General features: G+C 44.7%; 1 long non-coding RNA gene across 1 annotated transcript; it reads left to right on the top strand.

Annotated features, from left to right (window-relative positions):
- The first annotated feature begins 6,132 nt into the window (after positions 1–6,132).
- LOC139400634 (uncharacterized) lies at positions 6,133–13,766 on the top strand. The gene is made up of 3 exons (XR_011632686.1): positions 6,133–6,197; positions 10,866–10,901; positions 11,682–13,766. It is a non-coding gene; the product is annotated as an uncharacterized lncRNA (long non-coding RNA).
- The last annotated feature ends 237 nt before the right edge of the window (positions 13,767–14,003 follow it).

Raw genomic sequence — 14,003 nt, 5'->3', positions numbered from 1 at the left:
GCTCAGCACATTTCATTGTTCCACTGATCATCATCTCTTCTCTTTGATCATGCATCAAGTATGAATTGAAACAATAATCATATTTTGGGGCATGTTCTTTACGCTCTCTCTCACTAAACATTATCATCTCCTATAACCCCCCCCCTCCCGCTCTGTCTGTCTCTGTCTGTCTCCTTTCCCTGATTGGGGAATGTATCTCGAATCCTCCTCAGTGATAAAGACAGAGAAACCACTTCCTCTCCGTGTTTACATGCTTCTCCTGTCTAAATAATGGATGCAGGGATGGATATGAGCGCTAAACGGAGGGAAACTAGTAGTCTGGATTTACTGTCTCGGAGGAGGGGAGAGGCAGGAGAGGCAGGAGAGGCAGGAGAGGCAGAGAGGGGGACACAAAGAAAGATATGTATGTGTTCAAATTTACTTCACTTCAGATCTTGTCAACATAGATATTTTTCAGATAATTAGTTAAGTCTGTTTCCTCAATTGAATTCAGAACTGATTGAATTGATCCAAATTTTGCGGCAATATTTATTTGGCACGCATAGGAGATTCACCCCAGATCCATAGTCTAATCAAATATGGACTGGATACAGACATAGTTGTCAGGTCGACTTGTTTGGAGGGATGCTGAAACTTCAGAGCTCCTGTGTGAGAGTTGTAAATAATTTACCAGCCTGAATTTAAACTGTGGCTCAAAGCATTTAGTCCTCATTCGGAATTCAAGTGCTTTGCTAGAGCGTTTAACACAGTCTGAATTTATTTAACAGCTTAAACCAAAGGGGTGAGATCATGCTGAGGATGACTGACCTTTTGAGTGTGTGTGTGTGTGTGTGTGTTGGGCTCCAACAGGCACAGTTTTGTTGGCATTTGTGTTAATCCTCACCAACACAGTCCATTCTTCCTGTCACACACACACACACACACACACGAATGAAGTCTCAAGTTTTTGTCCTCACAGCACCAACAACTAAGGCACACAACTAAAGCATGTTTCACATTTCCCTCTCATTGCATATCATAGAGCACGTCCTCATGACACAATACAATTCACCTCTTCCCCCTCGCCACTCACAATACGGGGTCCAGCCTGCCTGACAACCATCGCTGAGATCCTCAGATAACAAGGCAGATACTTTTGTCAAACAGAAAACCCAAACCCATGGCAGCAGATCCACAAGGTCTGCCATTAGAAGTGACTGTATAGTTCCCTTAATGAAAAGCACCTTTAGTCAATCTGCTTTCTCTGTGAGAGCTTCCCATGTCTGGAACACACTGCCATCAGACACACAACTGCACCAACTGTCACACTTTCACAAAAAAAACAGACATGGCTAAAGGCCAATCAGACATAATCCCTAGCTGTGTATTGTCACTTTCCATGTTGTCTTGTTGTCTGTAGGTTGTGAGGTATGGAAACACTGTTGCTTTTAGATATTTAGTTTAGTTGCTTTTTGTCCTATGTTGCTCTGTCTGCGTGCTGCTTGTCCTATGTTGCTCTGTCTGCGTGCTGCTTGTCCTATGTTGCTCTGTCTGCGTGCTGCTTGTCCTATGTTGCTCTGTCTGCGTGCTGCTTGTCCTATGTTGCTCTGTCTGCGTGCTGCTTGTCCTATGTTGCTCTGTCTGCGTGCTGCTTGTCCTATGTTGCTCTGTCTGCGTGCTGCTTGTCCTATGTTGCTCTGTCTGCGTGCTGCTTGTCCTATGTTGCTCTGTCTGCGTGCTGCTTGTCCTATGTTGCTCTGTCTGCGTGCTGCTTGTCCTATGTTGCTCTGTCTGCGTGCTGCTTGTCCTATGTTGCTCTGTCTGCGTGCTGCTTGTCCTATGTTGCTCTGTCTGCGTGCTGCTTGTCCTATGTTGCTCTGTCTGCGTGCTGCTTGTCCTATGTTGCTCTGTCTGCGTGCTGCTTGTCCTATGTTGCTCTGTCTGCGTGCTGCTTGTCCTATGTTGCTCTGTCTGCGTGCTGCTTGTCCTATGTTGCTCTGTCTACGTGCTGCTTGTCCTATGTTGCTCTGTCTACGTGCTGCTTGTCCTATGTTGCTCTGTCTGCGTGCTGCTTGTCCTATGTTGCTCTGTCTGCGTGCTGCTTGTCCTATGTTGCTCTGCATGTGCTCACTACTCATTGTTTGTCTGTATTGTAATTCTTTTAATAACCTGCCCAGGGACTGCGGTTGAAAATTAGCCGGCTGGCTACACTTTTATTGAAACGTTGATTAATATGCACTGTCCCTGTAAAAATAAAAATAAATAAACTCAAACTATGGATATCGCCATGGCAACCACACGTCAACCGGTGTGGGCACAAGTCTCAAGTCACTCAGTATAATTAGCTGTCTGAAAAGAAACCCCCGTAACGGATTTCATTATCAAAACTTGACATAAACATTGCAACACACCAGTTCATTAGGAAGAAACAGAGAGAGAATGAGCTAAGCTCCAAATAAAATTGTCTTTCATACTGAATGAGAGGCGAACATTGTTCGGGTGTTGGCTCTTCAGGAAGGATCAGAGAGAGGTTTGAAAGTGTCTGCACTGAGAGAAATGAGTGTCACAGTTATCACAGTAGGTTTTCCACTGATATATGTACAGTGAGGAGCTCATCATGAGAGATCACGTTATGTGTTGTCAGATCTGCCCCATAATGGTCAGCCCATTAGGATCCAAACAGCTTAATTCAGACTCTTAGGAGGTGCTTCCACAATAATGTGATTTGTACCACATTCAAGATAAATTGGATTCTTCACACATCACATTAATCCCATTCCATTCCCTTTTCAAGATTAAAAAAAAAAATTATATGAAAACAAGCTTTGCTTTTATACTTACAAGACCATCATGCTTGATTGAGCTGTTTTGTCTTTCTTTGGTCAGTAGGTTTCCAACATAACAACGGGTGGTTGTGTGTTGGACACAGTCACTCGTACATAGAGGTCTATAGAGCCTGTTTTCATTCCTGATCTATATAACCATTAGCTTACCTGTATAATATTGACAAGCTCAGAAACACTTCTTTTGCAAACATGGTCTCATGCAGTGTAGGTCCAATCCCTGTAACTTTTGCAGAATATCAGTCTGTCCCTGATGTTTTTCCTGGAGAGAAGTGGCTTCTTTCTTGCCCTTCTTGACACCAGGCCATCCTCCAAAAGTCTTTGTCTCACTGTGCGTGCAGATGCACTCACACCTGCCTGCTGCCATTCCTGAGAAAGCTCTGTACTGGTGGTGCCCCGATCCCGCAGCTGAATCAACTTTTGGAGACTGTCCTGTCGCTTGCTAGACTTTCTTGGGCACCTTGAAGCCTTCTTCACAACAATTAAACCGCTCTCCTTGAAGTTCTTGATGATCCGATAAATGGTTGATTTAGGTGCAATCTTACTGGCAGCAATATCCTTGCCTGCGAAGCCCTTTTTGTGCAAAGCAATGATGACGGCACGTGTTTCCTTGGTCGACAGAGGAAGAACAATGATTCCAAGCACCACCCTCCTTTTGAAGCTTCCGGTCTGTTATTTGAACTCAATCAGCATGACAGAGTGATCTCCAGCCTTGTCCTCATCAACACTCACACCTGTGTTAACGAGAGAATCACTGACATGATGTCAGCTGGTCTTTTTGTGGCAGGGCTGAAATGCAGTGTAAATGTTTTTTTGTGGATTCAGTTCATTTGCATGGCAAAGAGGGACTTTACAATTAATTGCAATTCATCTGATCACTCTTCATAACATTCTGGAGTATATGCACATTGCCATCATACAAACGGAGGCAGCAGACTTTGTGAAAATTAATATTTGTGTCATTCTCAAAATTTTTGGCCACGACTGTACACTGCGCACCTCCTCCAGGACTGCGGCGCAGAGACGCAAGAGAGTGAACTTCACCGAGTTCGCCCCATTAGTTTGCACGAAATAGATCAACATTCTTTCGTGATCGAATCAACATGATATCAGCCCCTTTTCAATGCAACAAACCAAACCAAATCTAACTTTGCAAGATTGAGCCTGTGATTGTGTTGTAGCCAGAGCAGAACGGAATATAATTATATTGTCGGGGGTTGCCTCAAGCGGTCTTTCAATCACTGGTGAGTGTATGCGGTTTTCAGATCAGAGCAAAACCGCACGTGTGCACATTTGTTGATATTCTTTGCTATTTAGCGAGTAATTAGCCCAGTTATAGGTAAATTATAGGTCAGCAATGTGGAGTTACTGCTTCATACAAGAGCACGTGTGTAGGCTATATTTTAAGCTCAGGTAAAAAGTGTATGTCTTAAAGGGGTAGTGTTGTATTCTGAGACAAGCTTGAATATGCAAATAACCCAATAGGCAGAGGGGTAGTCTACATTGTCTAATTCTCCATATGGAAATAATAGTTAATCGAATTTATATAAAATGGTTTCTTGTATCATATAACACAAAACAATGCAATTTACAAGCCCTTCATAATGTAAAAATGTTTTTAAAAGTCTCATGCAGTGTAGGCCTGCATTAAACACCACATATAGGCTACTGTAGGATATATCATAGAAATCAAAAGCTATATCCCATGGAAAATGTTGTGGGATTTGCTCCATTGGTTTTGTTGGTAGGCCTACATTATGCTCAAATAGCCACAATAGCCTATTGGCTGCTGTCTCAAACTGTAATGGAACAGCCTCAGTGTTCACTGTAAACGTGTGCCGGAAGTTGCACAAAATTCTCACAATGTTCAAGTTTCCACTCACAAGATCAAACATTTGCTCGGTGCCTCCCAAAAATGTAGGGAACATCACTTCACCCTAAAAACATTACCCCCCCCCCTCTATACTCCATCTCTGTCAGTACACTGGTCATTTTTGTCCATCAATTAGTCTTAGCTTTGATAGAGTCAGGAGGCCTACAAAGCTACAAGAAGCCCAGGGGAAGATGCAAGCCAATAACGCTAGCAGCGCAAAACACATTAGCTTTAGAATAGTGTTAGCCGCCTCAGTGTATTCAGCGACAGATAGAAAAAGGGTGCTTGCAAAGCTCTCTGGCAGGCAGTATGCATTGAGGGTTCATTGGCTTTGATTAGGCATAGTCACTTTAATTATGCACTTGTGATATCATTGTGTAGAGGAGAGGATGTAATGCTAACACAGCCCTCTCATTGTAGCCAAATGGGGAGACTTAGCGTAAGCGCGCCAAAGAAAAGGGGACACTTGGCCTGCAGATCCGAGTTCTGATAGATACAGCACAAACTGCCACTGTGAAGATTGTAAGATCTCTGCACCCTGTGATTCATCCTCAAAGGAAGCTCGTTGTATTGTTTTCGTTCGCTCGTTTCGCTCGTTGATTTTCTTGTTACTATCTCATCTCACTAACCCCCCACTTCACCTTTATTCAATGAATTTAACTTATAACATTTATGGGTGACGTGAATAACTCTCTTTCTGCAGTACTAGTAGCTAGTGACTGGAATTAGATTCCATATTTCCCCAGGGGAAATTAGTGTTACAGTGTGTTTCTAGACCAGTTTGAGATGAAAAGATGATCTACATTAGAAACCCATTAACCTAGTCATTAGGGCCAGATCTGGGCCAATATGGAGTGGGGGGATCTAACTTGAGCACAATGACGTCTTATACTGTGACACCCCCAGCCTCGTTTCACACCTGGGGGTGTTGAGTGAAAATGTGTTTGTTTAGATTTTCAGTCTAAAATAACTTCCTGTATTGACAGCCTTACTAGTGGTTGTAGAAGTAGAGCCAGTTGTTTGAATTAGCCTTGATAAGGTGAGACAGTTGTGTGAATGAGCCATGATAAGGTGAGCCAGTTGTTTGAATTAGACATGATAAGGTGAGCCAGTTGTGTGAATGAGCCATAATAAGGTAAGCTGAGGTGTGTAATGTACCCTCAGCATATGTTGTGTACAGTGGAGGAGTATGGTGGCCTTTATGCTCTTAACACTTTCATGTCTGTGATCAATGTTAATGAACATTTGTACCTCTCTCTCTCTCTCTCTCTCCCTCTCTCTCTCTCTCTCTCTCCCTCTTTCTTTCTCTCTCTCCCTCTTTCTTTCTCTCTCTCCCTCTTTCTTTCTCTCTCTCTCTGCTTGCCACAAGCACTATGTCAACTCCTTAATTGAAAGGAAATATGTGTTAAAATTCCAACTCTATTTCTCTGTTTTTTGTCCAGACACTGGCATCCGCTGCAGAGGATTTTCAGATGTGGCATCGGTGGAAGAATGATCCTGAGGTGAGCCAGTGGTTGTGGAGATCAACATTATTAATGTCCTCATTATCTCTGGATGCATTACCTATAGAAGCCTTGAACTCTATAAGAAAAGATTGATTTAATTCACGATCATATATGATTGTTGTAATTGCCAGCAGCTTACCACCCTGCATCCCACTGCTGGCTTGCCTCTGAAGCTAAGCAGGGTTGGTCCTGGTCAGTTCCTGGGTGGGAGACTAGATGCTGCTGAAAGTGGTGTTGGAGGGCCAGTAGAATGCATTCTTTCCTTGAGTCTAAAAAAACTATATCCCAATACCCCAGAGCCAGTGATTGGGGATATTGCCCTGTTTAGGGTGCCTTCTTTCGGATGGGACATTAAATGGGTGTCCTGACTCTCTGTGGTCACTTATCATAAGAGTAGGGGTGTTAACCTGGCTAAATTCTCAATCTGGCCCTCATACCATCATGGCCACCCAATCATCCCTATCTTCCAATTGGCTCATTCACCCCCATCTCCCCCTGTGACTATTCCCCAGGTTGTTGCTGTAAATGAGAATGTGTTCTCAGTCAACTTACCTGGTTAAAAAAAAGACATTAGATGTTCATTTTTGTATAAAATCTCATTAGATTGACAATAGAGTTTTAATAGCGTTCAATTAAGTAGAATTCAATTAGATTGCATTGGGACACATTCAGAGCCATGCACGCACTGGGTCTTACTCTCTCAAATTCCCATTAAGCCAGTGTACAGTGCATTCGGAAAGTATTCAGGCCCCTTCCCCTTTTCCACATTCCACATTAGTCTTATTCTAAAATGTATTACATCAATGTTTTTCTATACACAATACCCCATAATGACAAAGTGAAAACAGGTTTTTAGAAATGTTTGCAAATGTATTAAAAATAAAAAACAAATACCTTAGTTACATAAGTATTCAGACCTTTTTCTATGAGACTCGAAATTGAGCACAGGTGCATCCTGTTTCCATTGATTATCCTTGAGATGTTTCTACAACTTAATTGGAGTCCATCTGTGGTAAATTCAATTGATTGGACATGATCTGGACAGGCACACACCTGTCTATATAAGGTCCCACAGTTGACAGTGCATGTCAGAGCAAAAACCAAGCCATGAAGTCAAAGGAATTGTCTGTAGAGCTCCGAGGCAGGATTGTGTTGATGCACAGATCTGGAGAAGGGTACCAAAACATTTCCACATCATTGAGGGTCCCCAAGAACACAGTGGACTCCATCATTCTTAAATGGAAGAAGTTTGGAACCACCAAGACTCTTCTTAGAGCTGACCGCCCAGCCAAACTGAGCAATCGAGGGAGAGGGCCTTGGTTAGGGAGTTGACCAAGAACCTGATGGTCACTCTGACAGAGCTCCAGAGTTATTCTGTGGAGATGGGAGAACCTTCCAGAAAGACAACCATCTCTGCAGTACTCCACCAATCAGGGTTTTATGGTAGAGTGGCCAGACAGAAGCCACTCCTCATTAAAAGCCACATGACAGCCCGCTTGGAGTTTGCCAAAAGGCACCTAAAGGACTCGCAGACCGTGAGAAACAATATTCTCTGGTCTGATGAAACCATGATTGAACTCTTTGTTCTGAATGCCAAGGGTCACATCTGGAGGAAACCTGGCACCATTCCTATGGTGAAGCACGGTGGTGGCAGCATCATGCTGTGGGGATGTTTTTCAGTGGCAGGGAATGGGAGACTAGTCAGGATCGAAGCAAAGATGAACGGAGCAAAGTACAGAGAGATCCTTGATGAATACCTGCTCCAGAGCACTCAGGATCTCAGACTTGGACAAAGGTTCACCTTCCAACAGGACATCGACCCTAAGCACACAGCCAAGACAATGCAGGAGTGACTTCGGGACAAGTCTCTAAATGTCCTTGAGTGGCCCAGCCAGAGCCCGGACTTGAACCCAATCGAACATCTCTGGAGAGACCTGAAAATAGCTGTGCTGCGACGCTCCCCATCTAACCTGACAGAGCTTGAGAAGATCTGCAGAGAGGAATGGGAGAAACTCCCCAAAAGCTTGTAGCTCCAGACCCATGAAGACTCGAGGCTGTAGTCGCTGCCAAAGGTGCTTCAAAAAAGTAATGAGTAAAAAGTCTGAATACTTATGTAAATATAATATCATATATATTTTTTTTTTATCAATGTGCAAACATTTCTCTAAACCTGTTTTCGCTTTGTCATTATGGGGTATTGTGTGTAGAATAATGAGATAAAAATATATATATTTTCTAGAATAAGGCTGTTATGTAACAAAATGTGGAAAAAGCCCAGGGGTCTGAATACTTTACGAATGCACTGTATGAACACGATTCCAGTAACCTTTTCTTCTACTTGAACTCACTCCCCATCGGACACATTTCTCTACTGAGCAGCCTGTCTCTGCACTTGATTAGTAGGCCTCATCATAAATTATGATGCAGTTCCTCAACTCCCCATGTCCAAACGTTCTTTGTCTGAGCCACAAAGTTTTTCTAATGAATTAAAATTGTTAACTTACTTCTCCTACTCCTACCTAGTAATGCGAAAGCCACTCACTTTCGGCAGCCATATATTAAAAATGACAAATTCCCTGTTTATATATATATTTTTTACTGCCTCTATGTGGGAAGACTCCATTACCTCCTATTAGTCTATTAGCTTCAAACTATCCTGGACAGTGTCATTATAACCGCCTCCGATACTCCTTTTAATGACTCTTCTCCATTAAAGGATTCTTATCAGTCTGATTCCGACACGCTCACGGGAAGTGTGTGTGTGTGCGTGTGCGTGTGTGTGTGTGTGTGTGTGTGCGTGCGTGTGTTTGTGCGTGTGTTTGTGCGTGTGTTTGTGTGTGCGTGCGTGCGTGTGATTGTGCGTGCGTGTGTTTGTGCGTGCGTGCTCCACCTGTGTACGTGCCTGTGCACATGCGTGTGTGTGGGACAAAGTAGTATCAGCTTCGTGCTGCTTTATGCTGGCGTGGTCTACTTCTTTGAGGCTTGGGATGTGTGACTGGAGGGAGATGCTTGGCTAGCTTGGATAATTACCCCTTGGCGTAGAGTCATTAGTGTGAACGTCCAGCGTTTTCTGTAACTAACGAGCAAATATTAGCGCACATGTTAGTCTTAGCCAATTAAGCCTGCACCGATGAAAGGACTCGGAGGTTGGCTTTTTCAGACTGTTTATGTTGAGCTAGCTAATTGATCCCAAGTGTGTGTGTGCGGGTGCGTGTCAACCAGGCAACGACAAACGAGGCTGAATGTAGTTTTCTCTATTCATTTCAGAAAACCGCTGGCTTTCTCAGGCAATGTTGCGTGTCGTGAGGAGTGTCTTGGCTCCATGTGGCTCTTGCACGCGCTCAGTGAAAGTGTTAGGAGGAGACGTGGTCCAGTCTGTCTCCAGACACCCCCTCCTCACTCCTTCTCAATCCGTCCGGCCAACATCGCGGTTACAGCGTAGTCCTCCGTGAACCGCCCATGTCCTTGCTGCACCCGAGGGTGCGTGTGTGTGTGTATACGTGCGTGTGTGTGTGTGTGTGTGTGTGTGTGTGTGTGTGTGTGTGTGTACACAATCTGGTGTAGGAGATCAAATATCCCTGCACACACGCCTCATTTCTGTATGAAAGCCCAGAAGACGTCCTCCCTCTGGAGTTACATCACTTAAAAACATTTACCCCAGTACTCTACAAGCCTCTGTGTGTGTGAAACCACCTTAACACACATTCACATCCATGCACTTAGAACACACACACACTTTCTCACACACACACTTCAGGAGGTGGGGAGTGTAGCCACAGTGCTTCAAAGCTAACATGAAGAGACCTCCTCATGATGGCTGTCAGGCCATCTTAATGTTGTGGAGCGACACTCACACTAAGGTCACACTGTCTCACCCCTCAGGGATCTGAGTATATGGGAGATACAGTAGAAACTAAGACAGAAAGAGTGTGTATATGTGTGCGAGCTTGTGTGTAAGCTCTGCAAGGACTGCAGCCTGTCTCTCGGGAGGTGAGCAGATGCTGGAGCACCGCTGTCAGAACTGTCTATCGCTAACACCTAGCTCATCGCTAATGGCCTGGCGCTAACTATCGAGCCTCACACCACCAGCAGATCACAGGTCTGTGGTTCATGTAGCGTTAGCCCCATGTTGCAGCGCCGGGGGTGGCAGGCAGGTGGTGCTAACCAGTGAACCGGCTCCATGTCCCCAAGGCATCCATCTGTCAGCTAGGCTGGATAGGCTAGCTCATTAGCGCCTGGCTTGCTCGTGCTCTAACAGGAAGCTCGCACAGCGGATGAAAGAGAGAGTTGGTTACAACACTACTGATGCTTTTGTGTCACACACACACACACACACACACACACACACACACACACACACACGCACAGTATTAAGGGAGTACACACACGCACTGTATTAAGGGAGTACACACACTTGTGCATGTGAGACACACATAGACATACGCAGAGAGTGAAGAAGTGCTTGAATTGACAAAATAAGACAAATAATACAAGCACACTGAAGAATAGAAACAACATAGGAACACAGTTTCCACACAACTCTAACACTGTCTGAAAACTTTACAATGCACATTGATTTAAACCCCTACCAACGACCGGCTGTGTTCAGAAATCTGTGTTTTACATCTTTCTCTCTCTCTCTTCCCTCCCGCCCTTTCTCCATAGCCTGATGACATCCATTACTACTATGCCAAAGAAAACGTGAGTACATTTCTACTGTTACTTCCTCCATGTGCAGTGAAGAGACGTTGTCTGAGTCATATTGAGTCTGTATATTCAACAAAATCCCACCTGCACCCTCTGTCTTTGTAGCCATGGTTACTAAACCTGTTGTAAAGCGTATTGATAGCCGTAAAGGATCCCCCACATCCCCCAGCTGTGGCCCAGGCTCTAGAGCCCTGAAAAGACACAGTTGCTATAGTACGCTAGGGTTAGTGTGTGTTTTTGTTAGCATGTGTGTTTGTATGCGTGCATATTCAAATGAGCGTGCATGCATGTTATGTCTAGTGTGTGTGCGTGCGTGTGTGCGTGCGTGCGTGCGTGCGTGTGAGAGATTATCTCAAGAACACGTATCTGTGCCTGTGATATCGTCTGCATCCCTTGGCCTCTGAAGTCATCTGTCTGATTTGATACTGGGGATCAGATAGTAATTCCACAGGGGATGTGGTGATAGAACACATGCAGGCAGGCACACACCTCTCCTGAACAACTGATGTCATTCTGGCTTTGACGGGCCAAGACACAGGAGATCAGTACTGTCAGGCATCTGAACACACGCCAGTATTATTCACAGCCACAGGAGATGGAGCAAGCGCCACACAGACACACGCATGTGTTATCATACAACGCACCATAATGCAAAGTGACAGACACACACACACACACAATACTTTGTATTCACCAAATCCATGCAGTATACTCTCCATTGACCTCCAATTTGCGTCAATAATATCTCATTCTTTTCGTCTTTTTCCCTTATAGCTGGACTCAAATGATACAGAGGTCAAGAAGCCAAACCGGCTTTATCCAGAGTTTAAGGAAGACGAGCAATTTAGACGCCTCATCTCCTACAACACCACAGCAGTCCACATACCCACGGACATATACGAGGGCTGTGAGTACACACACGCATTGTACAGTATTTATAGCATGTTTCCATGACATTTTGGTCAGTCAGTTTCTCAGAATGTGTGTAGTAGTCAGATGATGGCCCGGCCAATGCTTGCAGTCTAAATTTAGCCCTGCCTAGCCCAACCAATGGGCAGCAGACCTGGCCTCCGAGTCACCCCGGTCACCAGCTGCTCCTCACTCTCCCACCCACAACCTCATGAGAGAATCACACTGAATGTCAATGAAACTGCCATGATTTTTTTTTCTTGTGTGGATACTTTCTGGGTCTTTCTCAGTCTTTCTGCTTCCATGGTTTCTCTAGTCTTAATCTTGCTCAATCATGCTCTTCTTTAATGCTTGTCTGATCCGCCCTCGACTCGGTCTGTCACTCGTCCTACCACCCTCGGCTCAGTCTGTCACTCCTCTTATCGCCCTCGGCTCAGTCTGTCACTCCTCTTATCGCCCTCGGCTCTGTCTGTCACTCCTCTTATCGCCCTCGGCTCGGTCTGTCACTCCTCTTATCGCCCTCGGCTCTGTCTGTCACTCCTCTTATCGCCCTCGGCTCTGTCTGTCACTCCTCTCATCGCCCTCGGCTCTGTCTGTCACTCCTCTTATCGCCCTCGGCTCGGTCTGTCACTCCTCTTATCGCCCTCGGCTCTGTCTGTCACTCCTCTTATCGCCCTCGGCTCTGTCTGTCACTCCTCTTATCGCCCTCGGCTCTGTCTGTCACTCCTCTTATCGCCCTCGGCTCTGTCTGTCACTCCTCTTATCGCCCTCGGCTCTGTCTGTCACTCCTCTTATCGCCCTCGGCTCTGTCTGTCACTCCTCTTATCGCCCTCGGCTCGGTCTGTCACTCCTCTTATCGCCCTCGGCTCTGTCTGTCACTCCTCTTATCGCCCTCGGCTCTGTCTGTCACTCCTCTTATCGCCCTCGGCTCTGTCTGTCACTCCTCTTATCGGCCTCGACTCTGTCTGTCACTCCTCTTATCGACCTCGGCTCTGTCTGTCACTCCTCTTATCACTCGTTCTCTCCTCTTTCTGCTTTAATTTCATTCTCTTTTACACTAGAACAGCTGGGCCTTGAGGGAACCCCCCTTCAAGCTAATGAGCAGTCACTTTGACTACAACATTCTAACAGTGTAATTAATGCTTTAATATATGCTATTGTGAAAACAATCGTTTGGTTATGTTTATGAAGGTCTAAGGTACTTTTTATTTCATTAGTTTGTGACTAGGCTATATGTAAAAACATAACATTAAAATGTTCTATGCATTTTATTAATGGAATACCTTTGCTACAATTATGAAACAGAAGGCGTATGTGTTGGAACACGGTAACAGCTTCTTTTTATGACGACAAAAACAATACCCCACAATACCACATTCACCAAGACGCATGAACAGTAAGACAGGAGGTCAAATGATAGAAACAGCAGTATCCTAAACATCATTATAAGTGACAAGTGTGCTTGAGAAACAGTGAGAAACAGCAGTATCCTAAACATCATTATAAGTGACAAGTGTGCTTGAGAAACAGTGAAAATCAGCAAAAAGCAATAATGGCATTATAATGAATATAAGTGTCGATAAGACAGCAGTAAAAATATTCAGGTATTTATACGTTGGATACCATGGCGAATTTCTGTTTCATCAAAATGGAGGTAAAGCATAATCTCTCTGAAGCGATCCCATGACATGGTTTCTCCAAAGAAAAGTACCTCACCAGAAGCTCTCCATACACACGCTCTTTCCACCGAATGCTCCACGGAGATACAGGATTGAAACGAACACTTCCAGCTCATCAACAGACAGATTCCAGGCAGTGTCTCCTTGCTCCGTGTGCACCTTAGCCACGGTACAGTCCCTGAATGCTGTAGCATGTCCGTGTCACATAAACAACGGAAGCTGGTGAGTGTATTGCTGATGTTGTTTTTTGCTTGAGATGTAGAGCCTGCTATCTCAGTGATGACATTTTGTGCTGATAATCAGCCCGTAGTATTGTCACCGTCTCGTTCCATCTAAATGGTGTCGTCCCTTCCTCTCTCCTATCTCACTGTTTCATTTTGGTGGTGGCGTGGGCGTGCACCACATTCTTGCTTTTTTGCTTAGGCCTCGGAGGTGTCTATGTTCGTTATGCCACTAGGTGTCCATGTTCGTTATGCCACAAAGTGTCCATGTTCATTATGCCACTAGG

This window comes from Oncorhynchus clarkii, unplaced genomic scaffold (genome assembly GCF_045791955.1).
Source record: "Oncorhynchus clarkii lewisi isolate Uvic-CL-2024 unplaced genomic scaffold, UVic_Ocla_1.0 unplaced_contig_2882_pilon_pilon, whole genome shotgun sequence".
Classification (NCBI taxonomy): domain Eukaryota; kingdom Metazoa; phylum Chordata; class Actinopteri; order Salmoniformes; family Salmonidae; genus Oncorhynchus; species Oncorhynchus clarkii.
Note: the sequence above shows the minus strand (reverse complement) of the source record. Positions and strands in the feature narration are given on the sequence as shown.